This window comes from Triticum urartu, chromosome 6A (genome assembly GCF_056163025.1).
Source record: "Triticum urartu cultivar PI428250 chromosome 6A, HENAU_Tu73, whole genome shotgun sequence".
Classification (NCBI taxonomy): Eukaryota; Viridiplantae; Streptophyta; class Magnoliopsida; order Poales; family Poaceae; genus Triticum; species Triticum urartu.
Genome location: NC_141878.1, coordinates 494953298 through 494974826, shown reverse-complemented (window position 1 = coordinate 494974826; position 21529 = coordinate 494953298).

The following is a 21529-nucleotide window of genomic DNA, read 5'->3' as shown; positions in this document are numbered from 1 at the left end:
TCGCTCACCCAATCTTTTTCCCGGGGCCGAGCAACAAACATAAACGGAACAAAAGAAGCGACGAAAAAGATTCGTCGTGTCGTTGGCCACAGACCAAAGCGGCAAAAGTAGCCGGACATCATGCAGACATGCACGTTCCAAAGCCGGGACGCCCCCAAACTCGTGAGTTGGTGCACGTGCATGCATATGCGTGCCGCATGCGTGATCCATCACGCAAGGCAAGCGCGACAAGAAGACGACCAAAACAAGTAGCTGACACTCCACTGCCAGTGCTGCTACAGGCACCAGGCGATGACAAGCCCAAGCGGCGAGCTAGCCTGACCTGTTGCCTCGCGTGCCGAAGCCGCCGAGCTGACGGATGGCGAGACGCCATGTACGTGTCGCCAACGGCCACGACGCGTGGTGGAAGTGGCGCGACAAGTGGACGGCCGCGGGCAGCGCTGCGTGCGCGCGCGCCGTCCGTGTTCGCTTGTCGCGCGGCGCCGCGCGCACGGGTGCGGGAATCGCGGTGGTGTCTGGAGCGACGCGCGCGTCCCGTCTCACGCAGGAGCTGCATTTGTCTGATCCGTCCGTCCATGCCGCAGGTTGGCTCCGGCACGGGCTTGATGAGGTTTTCGTTCGTGGAAGTATGCGAGCATCTCCAGCGGTGGTGATCACTGGGACTGACAGCTCGCGAGCGTGCAACTAACGGCCGAGCATATATCTCGCCTTCAGCGAGTCTGGCTTCGGACTCGCTGAAGGGGAAGCAGCTGGGCTGGCCCACGAACACGGGAGGCCACAGCCTCTTTTCCCTTTTTTTATACCTTTTCTGCTTTCTGTTTTACTTTTACTTTTGTATTTTTTACACTTTTAAAATATTCTTAATATATATATTACAAAAATAATCTTTAGAAAATATTTGAATTTTTTTGAACAAGTAATTGGAAAATGTTTAACAAGTATTTGAAAACATGTTGATAATATATATAAAAATATTTAGTAAGTATTTATAAATGTTGAACCAGTATTTGAAAAATGTTGAACATGTATATAAGAATGTAGAATGAAAAACAAACCGGAGAGGGAAAAAGTGGAGAATAAAAAAGAATATTGAACAAGTATTTGGAAAAATGTTGATCATGTATATAAGAATGTAGAATGAAAAAGAAAAAGAAACAAACAGAAACAAAAAGTAATACCGAAAAATAAACCAAAATAAAAAGTAAGAAAAGAAACAGATGCAAAAAGAATGAAAAAAGGAAATGAAACAGAAGAAAACAAAAAAGAATGAAACAAATCCGAGAAGAAAAAAGAAAGAATAGAAAATTCGAAGAAGAAAAAATAAATGAAACAAAAGAAAATGGAAAGAAAGAAAATAAATGGAGAAGACAGGCTCGGTCGCCTCTAGTTGGCCGCGATCCTACTTCTAAGCAGTAACTCAAAGCGGGTGGAATGGTTAGTTGCACTGGCGATCTCCCTGGAGAAGAAATAGCTCTCATGAAAACTAACGAGCTTTCGCGCACAGCGCGCGATCTGAAATGGGCTGACCCATTCGGTTGTCTCATAGTGAGCCGCTATCAAAATCCCAAAATAATATCACTCTATCGAGGAGTCAAATTCACAACCCCAAGATATAGAGTAAGAGTTGTTTACCACTTAAGCTGCTGAATATTAGTGATTAATAGGCCAGACGAATATATAAGAACTAAACATGGCGACAGATAAAAAATCAAAGTTTTTCTACCATTGAACATTTTTTTATACGCTGTACAGTTTTTAAAAACACATTGATAATTTTTTTGATATACTGTGAACATTTTTGAAGTACACAATCAACATTTTTTAAAATAAGTTGAACATTTCCTTAATGTATGGTGAACATTTTGCTAAATGTACGATGAACATTTTTATAATGTATGATGAACTTTTTAATAATATATGGTGATCATTTCCTTAATATATGATGAACATTTTTGTAATACGCGGTAAACTTTTTATATAACACACAAATAATAGAAGAAAATAAAACATAAAAATAAACAAGAAACAAAACCAGAACGAAAACCACTGAAAACGAAAAAAACAATGTAGAAACCGGAAGCAAAAACCACAGAAGAAAAACGAAAAAAAAACCCTCACAGGAAACAGCAAAGGAGGAAGCAGGAGGGGGCGAGCAACACGCGAATCCCGTACATGGGCCGGCGCAGCCAGAGGCTCGCCTCAGCAAATGCACGACGTTTTGATGCTAACGCGCGTCAAATAGGACCCGCCATTGGGACTCCACCAACCATCTTTTTAGGTTTTCATTTTTAGGTGGACTGGTTTGGCAACTCCGCAATAAACCCAACGACCTGAACTCAGGGTAGACCCATGACAAGGATTCGGCCCAGCAGGGTCGCCAGGAGAATCACGGAATTGGGCGTGCCTATGTCTCTTGGGACCTCTTATACCGTGACCTGCACGCTAGGAAAGAGGGCAACACGCACCCCCATGTGCGATCCTGGGGCGGCCCCGGTGTTGGGCATGGCTCCCTTGTTTTTCCCTTTCTATTTGTTTTTTTCTTATTTAAAAAAGTTCAGGATTTCAAAAAGTTTTAAATTTTCAAAAAACGTTCTCTAATGCAAAAAAAATCACATATTTTAGAAATGTTCACAAATTTAGAAAAATGTTGACAATTTCTATTTTTTTAATTTTGATGAACACAATATAAATTTTTAAAGATTTTTTAATTTCCATGAACATTTTTTGTATGTGGTGAACAAAGTATAAATGCAATAAACATTTTATTTAGTTTGATGAATAAATTTTGAATTTGAGAACATTTCAGGAATTCGCTGAATTTTTTGAATAAGATGAATATTTAAAAAAGTTATGAGCGCTTCTTAATAGATGAACATTTTCTGAATTCGCTGATTTTTTTGAATTTAAAGAATGTTCACTGATTAGAAAAGAAAATTCAATAAAGAATTACCTATTTGAAAAATGTTCCCAGATTTGGAAAATGTTCGTGAATTTGGAAACAAGAAGTTGAAAAACAAAAAAAATGAAATTGACAAAAAGAAAAGAAAAAATGAAAATGAAAAAAAGGAAAAAAAAGGATAAACGGATTGTGTCGTGGTTTTGTCACGGCAGATGTTCTAGAGAAAGGACTTAGTCGTGGAGCCATCGCGACGGGTTAGCTTGAAGAGGTTAAAGCGGACACAAGGACGCAAGAGAGTTTATACTAGTTCGGCCCCTTCGATGAAGGTAAAAGCCTACGTCTAGTTGTTATGGAATTGATGGGGTTTCGATGACTAGGGAGCAAACAAGCTTCGCTTATGTCTCGAGTTGTTGTGTGTTGTCCTTGAACCGCCGCCGGGTCGTCCCCTTATATACACGGGTGACTCCCATCGGCTTACGGAGTCCCAATACCGGCTCATAGATGTGTCCGGTTTGGTCTCAACTTATTCCTAACTTGCAATACAGGTTAACTACTAACACCGGTTTACGGCTACAGGTCTTGAACCGACCATGGGCCTTGAGCCCTCCTCTGTCTTCTTGGGCTTTAACATACTTAACTACTGACGAAGTTAACCCGGCCCAGATAGGCCGTTTTACGCCCAGTAGTAATATCCCCAACATTAGGCCCCAGATTGATTTGAACGGGTTCATATCAATCCTTTAATAAAAGCTTCATCTTCAACATCTTTTTATAAATTGGTAAACCGCCATGATGTCATCTTCTCTGACTGCTGTAAACCGGAGTGACGTCACCTGTCATAACGAAGCTATCCATTATGCTTCTTTGTTTAATAGATCGGCGGAAATCGAGGCGACAGCTCCGTTTTGTGGCCCCTTGATTGTCGTGCCTGACTCATGTTCTTTCGCCTTATAAATAGGACCGAAGGGTCATTTCTTTTCTCCTTCCGTGCCTTCTTCGTCTTCCTCGCGTCGCCAGCCTCGGAGCTCTGCCGCCGCCGTCGACCTCTGCCTCATCCTTGGCCGCTGCATCAACCTGAGCGCACCAGAACATCGCGGCAACCTTCCGCATCTTCCTTAGATCCGATAAATCTTCTATCCTTTCCCCCGTAGATCTGGCCTAGGGTTTCGCAGTTCTTCAGTGTTCATCGTCTGCATCTTGCTCATACGATAGATCTTTAGATGAATCCGCCAATCTTTACTCTGTGCAATGATAGTTGTTTGACCTTCGCCTTCACTTATGCATCTCAAACCATAGATCTATATGAACGTTTTGCTCATTGGTTCGGTACTGCTCCTTTGAACCTCTAAGCAGTTATCTCTTTTCTGAACTTGCTTCGGATCCAATGCTGTAAAGAAATCTTGTGAAACCTGTTTCTGCGTACTTGTCCATCCGCAATCTCAAATTTTCAATGCTTTAGATCAGGCGGTTTAACCTTATAGAAAATTTTCCAAACCGGTATATGCCATTAGTCCCCTTGTTGAACCGCCAGATGTTGGTTGCTTCATGAAACTCCGGTTCAGATAGTTATGTCTCCGGTTTAATAGTGCACATACCAACGTACCTTGATCAAATGCATTTTTGAATCGGGATCTTCTACCTTGCAGATTCCATCATGGCCAAGCAAGTATATGAGTGCAATTGGGTTCCTTCTCGTGTCACAGAGGATCAACTGGACGATTTAGTCCTGATTGGCGCTTTAGGCAGCAAAGATACCATCCATTGGAGGGCTCCTGGCAAAGAATGCCTTCCCACACCTCGAGAAGGAGAGGTTGTTGTTTTTGTAGATCACTTAGCCCGGGGCTTTAAGCCGCCCGGTTCTAAATTTTACCAGGATGTTTTAGCTGATTTCCAACTCCATCCGCAAGACACTGGCCCCAACTCTGTTACAAATATGTGTCACTTCCAAGTGCTCTGTGAGGTGTTCTTTCAAGAGGAGCCCACAGTGGAATTGTTCAGAGACCTTTTCCATCTAAACCGCCGTACTGAGTTTACTGATGGCTCTAATACAGAGTTGGGTGGCGTGGCGATTCAGAAAAGGAAAGAGGTCACATACCCTCACGCCAAGCTGCACAGTCACCCCAAGGAGTGGAATCAGACATGGTTCTACTGCAAAGACACCTCCCCTACTGGTGAGAATCCCTTGCCTGGCTTTCGTCTGGAGCGGCTCAGCAATACTGATGGGGAACGTTGCAGAAAACAAAAATTTTCCTACGGTTTCACCAAGATCCATCTATGAGTTCATCTAGCAACGAGTGATCGGATTGCATCGACATACCTTTGTAGATCACGCGCGGAAGCGTTCAAAGAACGGGGATGAGGAAGTCGTACTCGACGTGATCCAAATCACCGGAGATCCTAGCGCCGAACGGACGGCACCTCCGCATTCAACACACGTACGGTCAGCATGACGTCTCCTCCTTCTTGATCCAGCAAGGGGGGAGGAGAGGTTGATGAAGATCCAGCAGCACGACGGCGTGGTGGTGGATGCAGGGGTCACCACAGCAGGGCTTCGCCGTTCTACTGCGAGAGGGAGAGGTGTAGCAGGGGAGAGGGAGGCGCCAAGACTCAAGGGTGCGGCTGACCCTCTCTCCCCCCTTTATATAGGCTCCCTAGGGGGGCGCCGGCCCTAGGAGATGGGATCTCCTAGGGGGGGGGCGGCGGCCAAGGGTGGAGTGGCCCCCAAGGCAAGTGGGGCGCCCCCCACCCTAGGGTTTCCAACCCTAGGCGCAGGGGTGGGCCAAGGGGGGCGCACCAGCCCACTATGGGCTAGTTCCCCTCCCCACTTCAGCCCATGGGGCCCTCCGGGATGGGTGGCCCCACCCGGTGGACCCCCGGGACCCTTCCGGTGGTCCCGGTACAATACCGGTGACCCCCGAAACTCTCCTGATGGCCTAAACTGCACTTCCTATATATAATTCTTCACCTCCGGACCATTCCGGAACTCCTCGTGACGTCCGAGATCTCATCCGGGACTCCGAACAACTTTCGGGTTACTGCATATTCATATCTCTACAACCCTAGCGTCACCGAACCTTAAGTGTGTAGACCCTACGGGTTCGGGAGACATGTAGACATGACCGAGATGGCTCTCCGGTCAATAACCAACAGCGGGATCTGGATACCCATGTTGGCTCCCACATGCTCCTCGATGATCTCATCGGATGAACCATGATGTCGAGTATTCAAGCAACCCCGTATACAATTCCCTTTGTCAATCGGTACGTTACTTGCCCGAGATTCGATCGTCGGTATCCCAATACCTTGTTCAATCTCGTTACCGGCAAGTCACTTTACTCGTACCGTAATGCATGATCCCGTGACCAGACACTTGGTCACTTTGAGCTCATTATGATGATGCATTACCGAGTGGGCCCAGAGATACCTCTCCGTCATACGGAGTGACAAATCCCAGTCTTGATCCGTGTCAACCCAACAGACACTTTCGGAGATACCCATAGTATACCTTTATAGTCACCCAGTTACGTTGTGACGTTTGGTACACCCAAAGCACTCCTACGGTATCCGAGAGTTACACGATCTCATGGTCTAAGGAAAAGATACTTGACATTGGAAAAACTCTAGCAAACGAACTATACGATCTTGTGCTATGTTTAGGATTGGGTCTTGTCCATCACATCATTCTCCTAATGATGTGATCTCATTATCAATGACATCCAATGTCCATAGTCAGGAAACCATGACTATCTGTTGATCAACGAGCTAGTTAACTAGAGGCTTACTAGGGACATGTTGGTGTCTAAGTATTCACACATGTATTACGATTTCCGGATAACACAATTATAGCATGAATAAAAGACAATTATCATGAACAAGGAAACATAATAATAATCCTTTTATTATTGCCTCTAGGGCATATTTCCAACAGTCTCCCACTTGCACTAGAGTCAATAATCTAGTTACATTGTGATGAATCAAACACCCATGGAATTCTGGTGTTGATCATGTTTTGCTCTAGGGAGAGGTTTAGTCAACGGATCTGCTACATTCAGGTCCATATGTACTTTACAAATATCTATGTCTCCATCTTGAACATTTTCACGAATGGAGTTGAAGCGACGCTTGATGTGCCTGGTCTTCTTGTGAAACCTGGGCTCCTTGGCAAGTGCAATAGCTCCAGTGTTGTCACAGAAGAGTTTGATCGGCCCCGACGCATTGGGTATGACTCCTAGGTCGGTGATGAACTCCTTCACCCAAATTGCTTCATGCGCTGCCTCCGAGGCTGCCATGTACTCCGCTTCACATGTAGATCCCGCCACGACGCTCTGCTTGCAACTTCACCAGCTTACTGCCCCACCATTCAAAATATACACGTATCCGGTTTGTGACTTAGAGTCATCCAGATCTGTGTCGAAGCTAGCGTCGACGTAACCCTTTACGACGAGCTCTTCGTCACCTCCATAAACGAGAAACATTTCCTTAGTCCTTTTCAGGTACTTCAGGATATTCTTAACCGCTGTCCAGTGTTCCTTGCCGGGATTACTTTGGTACCTACGTACCAAACTTACGGCAAGGTTTACATCAGGTCTGGTACACAGCATGGCATACACAATAGAACCTATGGCTGAGGCATAGGGGATGACACTCATCTCTTCTATATCTTCTGCCGTGGTCGGACATTGAGCTGAGCTCAATTTCACACCTTGCAACACAGGCAAGAACCCCTTCTTAGACTGATCCATATTGAACTTCTTCAATATCTTATCAAGGTATGTGCTTTGTGAAAGTCCTATGAGGCGTCTTGATCTATCTCTATAGATCTTGATGCCTAATATATAAGCAGCTTCTCCAAGGTCCTTCATTAAAAAACTCTTATTCAAGTAGGCCTTAATGCTGTCCAAAAGCTCTATATCATTTCCCATCAAAAGTATGTCATCTACATATAATATGAGAAAGGCTACAGAGCTCCCACTCACTTTCTTGTAAACGCAGGCTTCTCCATAAATCTGCATAAACCCAAACGCTTTGATCATCTCATCAAAGCGAATGTTCCAACTCCGAGATGCTTGCACCAGCCCATAAATCGAGCGTTGGAGCTTGCACACCTTGTCAGCATTCTTAGGATCGACAAAACCTTCCGGCTGCATCATATACAATTCTTCCTTAAGGAAACCATTAAGGAATGCCGTTTTGACGTCCATTTGCCATATCTCATAATCATAGTATGCGGCAATTGCTAACATAATTCGGACGGACTTCAGCTTCGCTACCGGTGAGAAAGTCTCATCGTAGTCAACCCCTTGAACTTGTCGATAACCCTTAGCGACAAGCCGAGCTTTATAGATGGTCACATTACCATCCGCGTCTGTCTTCTTCTTAAAGATCCATTTATTTTCTATGGCTCTCCGCTCAACGGGCAAGTCAGTCAAAGTCCATACTTCATTTTCATACATGGATCCTATCTCGGATTTCATGGCTTCCAGCCATTTGTCGGAATCCGGGCCCGCCATCGCTTCTTCATAGTTCGAAGGTTCACCGTTGTCTAACAACATGATTTCCAAGACAGGGTTGCCGTACCACTCTGGTGCGGAACGTGTCCTTGTGGACCTACGAAGTTCAGTAGCAACTTGATCTGAAGTTTCATGATCATCATCATTAACTTCCTCTCTAGTCAGTGCAGGCACCTCAGGAACATTTTCTTGAGTTGCGCCATTTTCCGGTTCAAGAGGTAATACTTCATCAAGTTCTACTTTCCTCCCACTTACTTCTTTCGTGAGAAACTCCTTCTCTAGAAAGGATCCATTCTTGGCAACAAAGATCTTGCCTTCGAATCTGAGGTAGAAGGTATACCCAATAGTTTCTTTAGGGTATCCTATGAAGACGCATTTTTCCGACTTGGGTTCGAGCTTTTCAGGTTGAAGTTTCTTGACATAAGCATCGCATCCCCAAACTTTTAGAAACGACAGCTTAGGTTTCTTCCCAAACCATAATTCATACGGTGTCGTCTCAACGGATTTCGACGGATCCCTATTTAAAGTGAATGCGGCAGTCTCTAAAGCATAGCCCCAAAATGATAGCGGTAAATCGGTAAGAGACATCATAGATCGCACCATATATAATAGAGTGCGATTACGACGTTAGGACACACCATTACGCTGAGGTGTTCCAGGCAGCGTGAGTTGTAAAACTATTCCACATTTTCTTAAGTGTGTGCCAAATTCGTGACTCAAGTATTCTCCTCCACGATCTGATCGCAGGAACTTGATTTTCCTGTCATGTCGATTCTCAACCTCACTCTGAAATTCCTTGAACCTTTCAAAGGTCTCAGACTTGTGTTTCATTAAGTAGACATACCCATATCTACTCAAGTCATCAGTGAGGGTGAGAACATAACGATAACCACCGCGAGCCTCAACACTCATTGGACCGCACACATCAGTATGTATGATTTCCAATAACTTGGTTGCTCGCTCCATTGTTCCTGAGAACGGAGTCTTGGTCATTTTACCCATGAGGCATGGTTCGCATGTGTCAAATGATTCGTAATCAAGAGACTCTAAAAGTCCATCTGCATGGAGCTTCTTTATGCGTTTGACACCTATGTGACCAAGGCGGCAGTGCCACAAGTATGTGGGACTATCATTATCAACCTTACATCTTTTGGTACTCACACTATGAATATGTGTAGCATTACGCTCGAGATTCATTAAGAATAAACCATTCAACATCGGAGCATGACCATAAAACATATCTCTCATATAAATAGAACAACCATTATTCTCGGATTTAAATGAGTAGCCATCTTGAATTAAACGAGATCCTGATACAATGTTCATGCTCAAAGCTGGCACTAAATAACAATTATTGAGGTTTAAAACTAATCCCGTAGGTAAATGTAGAGATAGCTTGCCGACGGCGATCACATCGACCTTGGAACCATTCCCGACGCGCATTGTCACCTCGTCCTTCGCCAGTCTCCGCTTATTCCGCAGCTCTTGCTTTGAGTTACAAATGTGAGCAACTGCACCGGTATCAAATACCCAGGAGCTACTACGAGTACTGGTAAGGTACACATCAATTACATGTATATCACATATACCTTTCGTTTTGCCGGCCTTCTTGTCTGCTAAGTATTTGGGGCAGTTCCGCTTCCAGTGACCACTTTCCTTGCAATAAAAGCACTCAGTCTCGGGCTTGGGTCCATTCTTTGGCTTCTTCCGGGCAGCTTGCTTGTCGGGCGCGGCAACTCCCTTGCCGTCCTTCTTGAAGGTTTTCTTACCCTTGCCTTTCTTGAACTTAGTGGTTTTATTCACCATCAACACTTGATGTTCCTTTTTGACTTCTACCTTTGCTGATTTCAGCATTGCAAATACTTCAGGAATGGTCTTTTCCATCCCCTGCATATTGAAGTTCATCACAAAGCTCTTGTAGCTCGGTGGAAGCGACTGAAGGATTCTGTCAATGACCACGTCATCCGGGAGATTAACTCCCAGCTGAGTCAAGCGCTTATGTAACCCAGACATAGTGAGTATGTGCTCACTGACAGAACTATTTTCCTCCATCTTACAGCTAAAGAACTTGTCGGAGACTTCATATCTCTCGACCCGGGCATGAGCTTGAAAAACCTTTTTCAGCTCTTCGAACATCTCATATGCTCCGTGTCTCTCAAAACGCTTTTGGAGCCCCGGTTCTAAGCTGTAAAGCATGCCGCACTGAACGAGGGAGTAATCATCGGTACATGTCTGCCAAGCGTTCATAACGTCTTGTTCTGCAGGGAGAATAGGTGCTTCACCTAGCGGTGCTTGTAGGACATAATCTTTCTTGGCAGCTATGAGGATGATCCTCAGGTTCCAGACCCAGTCCGTATAGTTGCTGCCATCGTCTTTCAGCTTGGTTTTCTCTAGGAACGCATTGAAGTTGAGGACAACGTTGGCCATTTGATCTACAATACATGTTGTAAAGATTTTAGACTAAGTCATGATAATTAAGTTCATCTAAATCAAATTATTCAATGAACTACCACTCAGATAGACATCCGTCCAGTCATCTAAGTATAACATGATCCTAGTTAACTAGGCCGTGTCCGATCATCACGTGAGACGGACTAGCCAACATCGGTGAACATCTTCATGTTGATCGTATCTTCTATACGACTCATGCTCGACCTTTCGGTCTTCTGTGTTCCGAGGCCATGTCTGTACATGCTAGGCTCGTCAAGTCAACCTAAGTGTTTGCATGTGTAAATCTGTCTTACACCCATTGTATGTGAACGTTGGAATCTATCACACCCGATCATCACGTGGTGCTTCGAAACAATGAACTGTCGCAACGGTGCACAGTTAGGGGGAACACTTTCTTGAAATTATTATGAGGGATCATCTTATTTACTACCGTCGTTCTAAGTAAACAAGATGCAAAAACATGATAAATGTCTCATGCAATCAAATAATAATAGTGACATGATATGGCCAATATCACATAGCTCCTTTGATCTCCATCTTGGGGCTCCATGATCATCTTGTCACCGGCATGACACCATGATCTCCATCATCATGATCTCCATCATCGTGTCTCCATGAAGTTGCTCGCCAACTATTACTTCTACTACTATGGCTAACACGTTTAGCAATAAAGTAAAGTAATTTACATGGCGTTTCTCAATGACATGCAGGTCATACAAAAAAATAAAGACAACTCCTATGGCTCCTGCCGATTGTCATACTCATCGACATGCAAGTCGTGATTCCTATTACAATAGCATGAACATCTCATACATCACATATATATCATTCATCATTCATCACAACTTTGGCCATACCACATCACAAAACACTTGCTGCAAAAACAAGTTAGACGTCCTCTAATTGTTGTTGCAAGTTTTACGTGGCTGTAATAGGGTTCTAGCAAGAACGTTTTCTTACCTACGTGAAAGCCACAACGTGATTTGTCAACTTCTATTTACCCTTCATAAGGACCCTTTTCATCGAATCCGCTCCAACTAAAGTGGGAGAGACAGACACCCGCCAGCCACCTTATGCAACTAGTGCATGTCAGTCGGTGGAACCGGTCTCATGTAAGCGTACGTGTAAGGTTGGTCCGGGCCGCTTCATCCCACAATACCGCTGAAGCAAAATAAGACTAGTAGCGGCAAGAAAGTTGACAACATCTACGCCCACAACAAATTGTGTTCTACTCGTGCAAAGAGAACTACGCATAAACCTAGCTCATGATGCCACTGTTGGGGAACGTTGCAGAAAACAAAAATTTTCCTACGGTTTCACCAAGATCCATCTATGAGTTCATCTAGCAACGAGTGATCGGATTGCATCTACATACCTTTGTAGATCACACGCGGAAGCGTTCAAAGAACGGGGATGAGGAAGTCGTACTCGACGTTATCCAAATCACCGGAGATCCTAGCGCCGAACGGATGGCACCTCCGCGTTCAACACACGTACGGTCAGCATGACGTCTCCTCCTTCTTGATCCAGCAAGGGGGAGGAGAGGTTGATGAAGATCCAGCAGCACGACGGCGTGGTGGTGGATGCAGGGGTCACCGCAGCAGGGCTTCGCCGTTCTACTGCGAGAGGGAGAGGTGTAGCATGGGAGAGGGAGGCGCCAAGACTCAAGGGTGCGGCTGCCCCTCTCTCCCCCCTTATATAGGTTCCCTAGGGGGCGTCGACCCTAGGAGATGGGATCTCCTAGGGGGGGCGGCGGCCAAGGGTGGAGTGGCCCCCAAGGCAAGTGGGACGCCCCCCACCCTAGGGTTTCCAACCCTAGGCGCAGGGGGTGGGCCAAGGGGGGCGCACCAGCCCACTATGGGCTGGTTCCCCTCCCCACTTCAGCCAATGGGGCCCTCCGGGATGGGTGGCCCCACCCGGTGGACCCCGGGACCCTTCCGGTGGTCCCGGTACAATACCGGTGACCCCCGAAACTCTCCCGATGGCCGAAACTGCACTTCCTATATATAATTCTTCACCTCCGGACAATTCCGGAACTCCTCGTGACGTCCGAGATTTCATCCGGGACTCCGAACAACTTTCGGGTTACTGCATATTCATATCTCTACAACCCTAGCGTCACCGAACCTTAAGTGTGTAGACCCTACGGGTTCGGGAGACATGTAGACATGACCGAGATGGCTCTCCGGTCAATAACCAACAGCGGGATCTGGATACCCATGTTGGCTCCCACATGCTCCTCGATGATCTCATCGGATGAACCATGATGTCGAGTATTCAAGCAACCCCGTATACAATTCCCTTTGTCAATCGGTACGTTACTTGCCCGAGATTCGATCGTCGGTATCCCAATACCTTGTTCAATCTCGTTACCGGCAAGTCACTTTACTCGTACCGTAATGCATGATCCTGTGACCAGACACTTGGTCACTTTGAGCTCATTATGATGGTGCATTACCGAGTGGGCCCAGAGATACCTCTCCGTCATACGGAGTGACAAATCCTAGTCTTGATCCGTGTCAACCCAACAGACACTTTCGGAGATACCCATAGTATACCTTTATAGTCACCCAGTTACGTTGTGACGTTTGGTACACCCAAAGCACTCCTACGGTATCCGGGAGTTACACGATCTCATGGTCTAAGGAAAAGATACTTGACATTGGAAAAACTCTAGCAAACGAACTATACGATCTTGTGCTATGTTTAGGATTGGGTCTTGTCCATCACATCATTCTCCTAATGATGTGATATCGTTATCAATGACATCCAATGTCCATAGTCAGGAAACCATGACTATATGTTGATCAACGAGCTAGTTAACTAGAGGCTTACTAGGGACATGTTGGTGTCTAAGTATTCACACATGTATTACGATTTCCGGATAACACAATTATAGCATGAATAAAAGACAATTATCATGAACAAGGAAACATAATAATAATCCTTTTATTATTGCCTCTAGGGCATATTTCCAACAAATACACACCCTTTTCCTCAAAGATTGACTGCCTAGGAGAGAAGCAAATATGCTCCCCAACTGTCAAAGCTCAGAGCCTTTATGGCCAACGGTTTAACAGGGGTTGATCTCGCTCGCTGTTGGATATCATGGAGCATACTGCCCCTTAGTCAGCGCTCCGGTTTGATGTGCGAGTATACTAACAGTGTTGATGACCCACTGCGACATTCAAAAATCCAGCTCTCCGATGAAGAAATCATAGAGGCTGTGAATAAGATGCTGAATGAACCGGAACACGTCTGCGCTAGAACCGGCCTGCTTCCCTTCTGTGCCACCAACAAACCGCCAGCTGTAAGACTTTGATTTTTTCTCTTTGCTGAATCTGTTATTGATATGTCTGGTCATTGTTTAATATCAGTGTCTGCATAATCAGGGCAATGATCCGTTTTGGAGCAAAAAACTGCCACAAGAGAAACCAGAAAAACCAGACAAACCGGAAAGAGCAACCCGGCAAAAGACTAAAGCTGTGAAGAAGACTGCCCACAGGAAAAGAACCACTGCATCTTCTAATCCAGCCCCTGATGATGATGTGGATAATCCGGACTTTGAGGTAGAGCTTGACTCACTTGGATTATTTTTCATGCGTCTTATTGATGATGATATTTGTCAGGATGATGCCGAAGCCAGCCACGCGGATGTTGCAGAGGTAATTATTCTCTCTTCCGATTCAGAAACTTTGCCTTCACAAAAAATCCGCCAGGCAAACCGGAAAGTTAAATTTTCTCATCCTCTTGCTTATTTGGATCCTAAATTTCTTATGAAGACCGAACAACACAAAGCTCGTCGCACAACCCGGCACAGCGGCCAGGTAGTTACCTCCGCCGGTTTACCGAATAGTCCGGTTCGGAAACGCCATTCAGAGGTCTCTAATTTGCTTGTCAGTGCTTGTCCTAAAGCGGGCTGCTTTCGTCAACCTCTTAATCCGTCTGACTCTGATTACCAGGTTACTTCCCAATCATCTTTTGGCGAGTCATCGGCTACTCAGCTCCCACCGCTTAAAACGGTGCTTGGGTAAGCTATACTTATTGTGATGTTTGCAGTACATCGCTTTAGAACATATGCTGTATTTGATTTATTATTCTTCTCAGGGCCAAACCTAGGCCAAGCAAGAAAGCCCTCTTGGACAAAACGGCCGAAGAAGATGTCATTCTTGAAGCAGGCAAGACACCCAATGCTGAAGCGGTTATTCCTGAGGATATTCCCAATGATCCACCGTAGCAAGATGATGATCTTATTGCTGAAGAGAGACCTACTGATACCTCAAGTCCTATCCATCAGCCCACAGGTTCCATCCGGATTAAAAGCTCCACCGGTCCAGCAAAACCTACTGACAAGCCAACAGCTCCAGTGCAAACCGGCGGTACCAAGGATGATGAGGTTGTCATTACTGGCACTGGCCATACCGAGCCAAGCAATCCTGTCGCTTTATCTAAACATTCTGCCAAGGAAGAATTTGCTGCCTTTGGCAAAGGCAAGTGGAACGCTGATCTGACGACTTACGCTGCTCTGAACGCCCAAGATATCCATTCCGGCTATCTGAACCGGCTGTATACCAGTCATGACTATGAAGCCGGTCTGGTTAATATGATGAAAGATAAATATGAGGTAACTTCCATATGCTTCTTCCTGCTTGTATGCTTCCATTCTTGCTGACTCTCCTAGCCCCCAAGGGCCGGTTTGAAATATTCTTTCAAACCGGGACTTAATAATATAAATCTTGATGCTTTGAAATTCGCTGATGTAGCCCCCAAGGGCCGGTTCAACTTAGCGTAGTTAAACCGGTACTTTAAGTAATCGAAACTGCCACATCAGAATATATATGATCAAATAGCCATTAGCCCCCAAGTGCCAAGCTGAATACTTGTATTGATCTTGGGACTTTGTAAACAATTGAAAGATGAATATCGAATATGCATTAGCCCCCAAGTGCTAAGCGCATAACTTGTTATGTGGTTGGTACTTGAATCCTTATACCGATTTGTTGAAGCATATATCTGTATGCATGCAGGCGGAGCTGAAGACGAAAGAAAACCAAGTCATCGATCTTCAAGAAAACCTGAAAACCCAACAGGCTGAAACCTCCAAAGCAAAAGAAGAATTGGCCAGCGCTTTAAGTGCCATGGAACAACTTAAGAAGAACTTCAAGAAGAAACGGGCGGATTGGGCCACTGAAAAGTCCGCTTTGATCAAACAAGCAGAGGATGCCGAGGCTGCACTAAAACCAGTGACGGATGAACTAACCAGCATAAAGTGGCACGTGCATGCCATGACCACGGCTATCTTTGGTAAGCCAGCTTGCCTTCTGAATTGGCTCTGCCTTCTTACAGAGTTGCCGGTTTATTAACCCTTTATGGTATTTCAGGGACACGCATTGGTCACTTGGGGTCAGATGTGCGGAAGAAATTGGAAGCCGCCTATACATTGGTTGAACAATTGTATACTGGTGCCCAGCGGATTATCTGTACCGCCTCTCATAACAAACTGGCGCCCACTTTGATTCAAGATACTCTGATGAAACTGTCAGTGCTTCCTGCCCGGGTTGAAGAACTGAAGAAATCTGCTGCTCGAACCGGTGCAATCAATGCCTTAATCCGGGAAAAAGCCTGGGTGCCGGATTTTGATCCTATTGAAGCGGCTCAGGGCTATCCCAGCTTGAAGGAAGACGGGTCAGAATTTGGTGAAGCGGATCTGCGAGCAATAAACCGGGAGGTACGTCCGCTAGCTTGTCAGTTGGTTGAGGAAGCAGACTTGTCTCATTATCAAGTGCAATATGACAATCAGAACAAGCGAATAGCTGCACCAATCCATGAATCGGAAAATCTGATCCCTCCAATCCGTAAGCATACTTACGCTCCCGATATTGACCCGTCATTGCTGATCCATGATGAAGCTGTTTTTCAAGCATTAATGGGAATCGACTGGACAACTGTGGATTTCCAGCCACTGGGTAGAGAAACGGAGGCTGAAGCGGCGCAGGATGACCCACAACCATCAGGCCAGGCTGGTGACCAAGCTTGAACCGGAAAACGGTGGGCGCCAACTGTCGTGGTTTTGTCACGGCATATGTCCTAGAGAAAGGACTTAGTCGTGGATCCATCGCGACGGGTTAGCTTGAAGGGGTTAAAGCGGACACAAGGACGCAAGAGAGTTTATACTAGTTCAGCCCCTTCGATGAAGGTAAAAGCCTACGTCTAGTTGTTATGGAATTGATGGGGTTTCGATGACTAGGGAGCAAACAAGCTTCGGCTATGTCTCGAGTTGTTGTCTGTTGTCCTTGAACCGCCGCCGGGTCGTCCCCTTATATACACGGGTGACTCCCGTCGGCTTACGGAGTCCCAATACCGGCTCATAGATGTGTCCGGTTTGGTCTCTACTTATTCCTAACTTGCAATACAGGTTAACTACTAACACCGGTTTACGGCTATAGGTCTTGAACCGACCATGGGCCTTGAGCCCTCCTCTGTCTTCTTGCGCTTTAACATACTTAACTACTGACGAAGTTAACCCGGCCCAGATAGGCCGGTTTACGCCCAGTAGTAATATCCCCAACAGTTTGGGAACATTCTAGAACCGGCCAGAATAACTGTTCTAATCTTGTCAGAAATCTTCTGCACAAAATAACCTCTCCCTGACATTATTTTATGATTTGACCCTTTTTGAAATGCCAAGCCACATGAGTTAACTGGCCAAAGTAGAAATGCCGAACTTTTCGACGTTGCTGGCCGGCCACATGGCAAGTGGAGACGCTGAAGTTGGCCGTGTTGGTAGAAACACCAGACCTCTTGGCGTTGTTGTTCCACTTCAAAACGCCCACGACCCTGACAACGTCCAAGGGCTGGACGCATCAGCCGCAGAGATAACAAACCTGCTATTGTCTGAGTCGTCGTCTGATGGTACTTTCTTCATCCGAAAAAGTTTATCCCAAACTTATTTTTTTAAATGGGTGTATTTAGCATTAACTTGGTGCTAGATACATCTATTTGAAGGACACGCTTTTTTGGACGGAGGGAGTACACACTACCTATATGTTTCTATCTTTTCCTTTTTTACATGTACCACATTTAGCAAAGATATATCTATATCTATATGTATACCTATACCTCTATATATATACCTACTAATAAATCAAGATGCGTTTAGTCCAATTTTTCATCCGTTCACCATGGAAAAGAATATTTTTTCTATCCAAGGTGGTACTAAATTCTTATATGTTCGGTTGCTAGAAAAAAAGGCTTTACCAGAATTTCATACCTGGGTCACGCGCTGTGGCCCAACGAAGCCAACCCACTTATTTTTCTGCCCAAGCAGCAAGAAAAGGCTTTACCAGAATTTCATACATGAGCCATGCGATGTGGCCCAGCGAAGCCAATCCACTTATTTTTCTACCCAAGCACTTGTAAAAATTCTATTTTCTGCATAGGACGACAAATAGTCCAAGCTTTCATATAGGACAACTAATAATGGGTTGACCCGTTTTTCTTTGTTTGTGCGTTTTACTTCATGCTCCTTCCCCTATCTCTTTTTCACTTTCAAGTTTATCTTTTTTATAGAATTTATTTCATAAATTGAAAATTCTCAAAAAATATTCAGAATTTCATAATAAAATAAAATTATATAAAATGTTCAGAATTCCAAAATTTTGTTGCTATTTTGATAAAAATTCAGAATTTGATTTTTTTTCATTTTTCTGAAAACTTTTATTGTTTGTCAAAATTGTTCAAGATTTCTAAAATTAAAATGGCAATTTAGAAAAACTTTAAATTTGAAAAAAATATTCCTTTTTAGTGAAATTTTCACAATTCAAAATAATGTTAAAAGACACACATTTTCAAAAAATGTTATGAGTTTTCAACACATGTTTCCGTTTTAAAAAATATTCAGAAATTCAAATAATGTTCATGTTTTTATAAAAAAGTTGGTGCTTTCAAAAAATATTTTTGAATTTTAAAAGATGTTCCTGTTTCAAATTTTGTTTGCATTTTCTGAAAGCGTACATAATTTTCAAAAAATTGTTCAGGACTTCAATTTTTTTTTCATGTTTTCTACAATATTCAGAAATTTCATACCTTAATATCTCCTCGATTGAAAGGAAAAGTAGATTGAATAATTCATGGGCCTTCTCTGGCGTACGATGACATAATAAAACTCTTAATTCCTCTCGATTAATGAATGGAAAAAGAGAGGATTGATTACTTCACACCCGGCGAAACCCAAAAACTAAATGTTCCTTTTTTCACGTGCGTACAGGGTTTTGCTTGCACATATAATTTTCATTAATTTTAAATGCATACTAATTTTTCTCCCGTTGTAGCGCACGGACATATGTGCTAGTACGTACATAATAAGAATTACTAATACTAATAGCGTGGATTCTCCTATTACCCTCAGCACTATCTTGGATTGAGAGACTGGCTTCCCTGCTCCAGTGTAACTCCCCGTATGTAACCTGCCATATTTATATTTCAACTCTTGCCATTTCCGGTACTAAGTTATGATATTTTCTCGTTGTCGGGTTTTTGTCTCCGTGTTGCTTTTATCTTTGTCATGCATCTCATATCATGTCATCATGTGCAACGCATTTGCATACATGTACGTCTCATGCATCCGAGCATTTTCCCTGTTGTCCGTTTTGCATTCCGGCGCTCCTATGTCCTCCAGTGTCCCTTTCTACCTCTTTTCGTGTGCGGGTGTTAAACGTTCTCGGATTGGACCGAGAGTTGTCAAGCGGACTTGGTTTACTACCGGTAGACTGCCTGTCAAGTTTCGTGCCATTTGGACTTCGTTTGATACTCCAACGGTTAACCGAGGAACCGAAAAGGCCTCGTGTGTGTTGCAGCCCAACACCCCTCCAAAGTGCCCCAAAACCCACCTAAAACCCTTCCATCATCCCGGTCGTTCGATCACGATCTCGTGGCCACAAACCATGCTCAATTTGGAGCCTCCTAGCTCCCTCTACCTATAAATATAGACCCCCCTCCGAAATTTTCGGGCGAAACCCTAACCCTCTCCCTCTCCTCGCGCCGCCGGACGAAACTTGGCAGGACAGACGTGTCCGCCTGCGCCGCCGCCGCTTCCAGCGAATCCCGAGCCGCCACGTGTTACTTCCGCTGCCACCCATCCAGCGTGCCACCGCGGCCCGCAGCCGGCCCTCCCCGGCCCGGGCGCGCCTCGCCCCGCCGCCCGGATCCCGCGCCGCCAACCACCGCTCGCCGCCCGGTTCCTCCCTGCCGCGAGATCCGCCGCCCCGCCGCCGTCCAAGGTCGCCGCCGGCGCCGCCACTCCACAGCGCCACCGCTCGCCGCCTCGCCTGCTTCCTCCGACGCCGCCTCGAGCACCGCGTCCGCCGCCGTCTCGCCGCGGATCCGGTCGGGCCGGACCGGATCCGGCGCCCCTGACCCTCGCCGGCTACTCCCTCCTCTCCGGCAGCTTCTCCAACGAAGCTCCAGCCGCTCCTCGGATTGCGGGCCCCGGACGAACCCTAGATCCCGAGAGGTCTAATTTTCACCAAGTCCTCATCCGTGTTCATATTTTTATGCCTCCTTCATCGCACCATAACTTCATCCCCGTGGCTCCGTTTTGGGCCTGTAGCATATCAAATTGTTCGTCTCGATGTGTACTTCATTTCATTCCATTGCACCATGTTCATTTGAGCTCATCTTGATGCACTAAATGCTGTTGCAAGAGTGCTATGCAATGTTAGTTTCAGATTCTTATCAGTATTTGGATATTTGTCATTTTTGCCATAATTAATGTGTGCCTCCTATGAACTTGAGTCCTACATGTGTTTTGAAGTATGCCATGCCATATTTACAGGGGTGTATGCCATGTATTTTTGTGATCTTTGTGGTGACTAGCAAAAGCATGCAAAGTAGCTCTCGTAATGTTGCTGATTTCAGGGACTTAGAAATCTTCTAAGTCATTTCCCTGTTAATATTTTTATGCCATGTATTCATGTTGCTACAGAGTGATCCATGCCTCTTTTGAGCATGTTCAGTAAGGATGATTTTGAGATAATGTTATGCTCTATCCATCCATATCTTTGTTCGCAATTATGGAGAACCCTAGCATGACTGAATCTTGCTCTACTTTTGCTATAAAATGTTCCTGGCAGATAGTTTACATGTTAAGCAATTTTGCCGAGGTTGTTGTAGTTGATCCATGCATGCTATGAGGTTTTTCTTGCCATTTTTAGCTTCTATGCCATGTCTACTTGCTGGGTGTATGCTTAGTTTGTCATGCAATGCCTTGTGGTGAGTGCATCATCAAGCTCGTAAACATGCCTACATGAATCTGTTTTGCCATGTTTCAGTTTTCTGCTAAGTCTGAATCTGTTAACGAAACTTGCTATGTTCACATGGTTGCCATTGTATTTTCTGATCCCTTTTGGCTTATGGTCAGTAAGGGACTTTTGTTGTATGCTTTGAGTAGCTTCATGACATGCCTTGCTTTGCCATGATATGTACCTGTAGCATGCTGTTATCTTGCTATAAACATTGCCTCCTGATGTTAAAATCCTGCCATGTTGTTATTTTTCACTAAGTCTGTAACCTGATATCTTTTGCACTTTTGCCATGCTTGCTTGAACCTGCTATTGAGTGAATTAGCCGTAGATCAGTGTTCATCTTTTGTCAAGCATCTTGAGTGGATCAC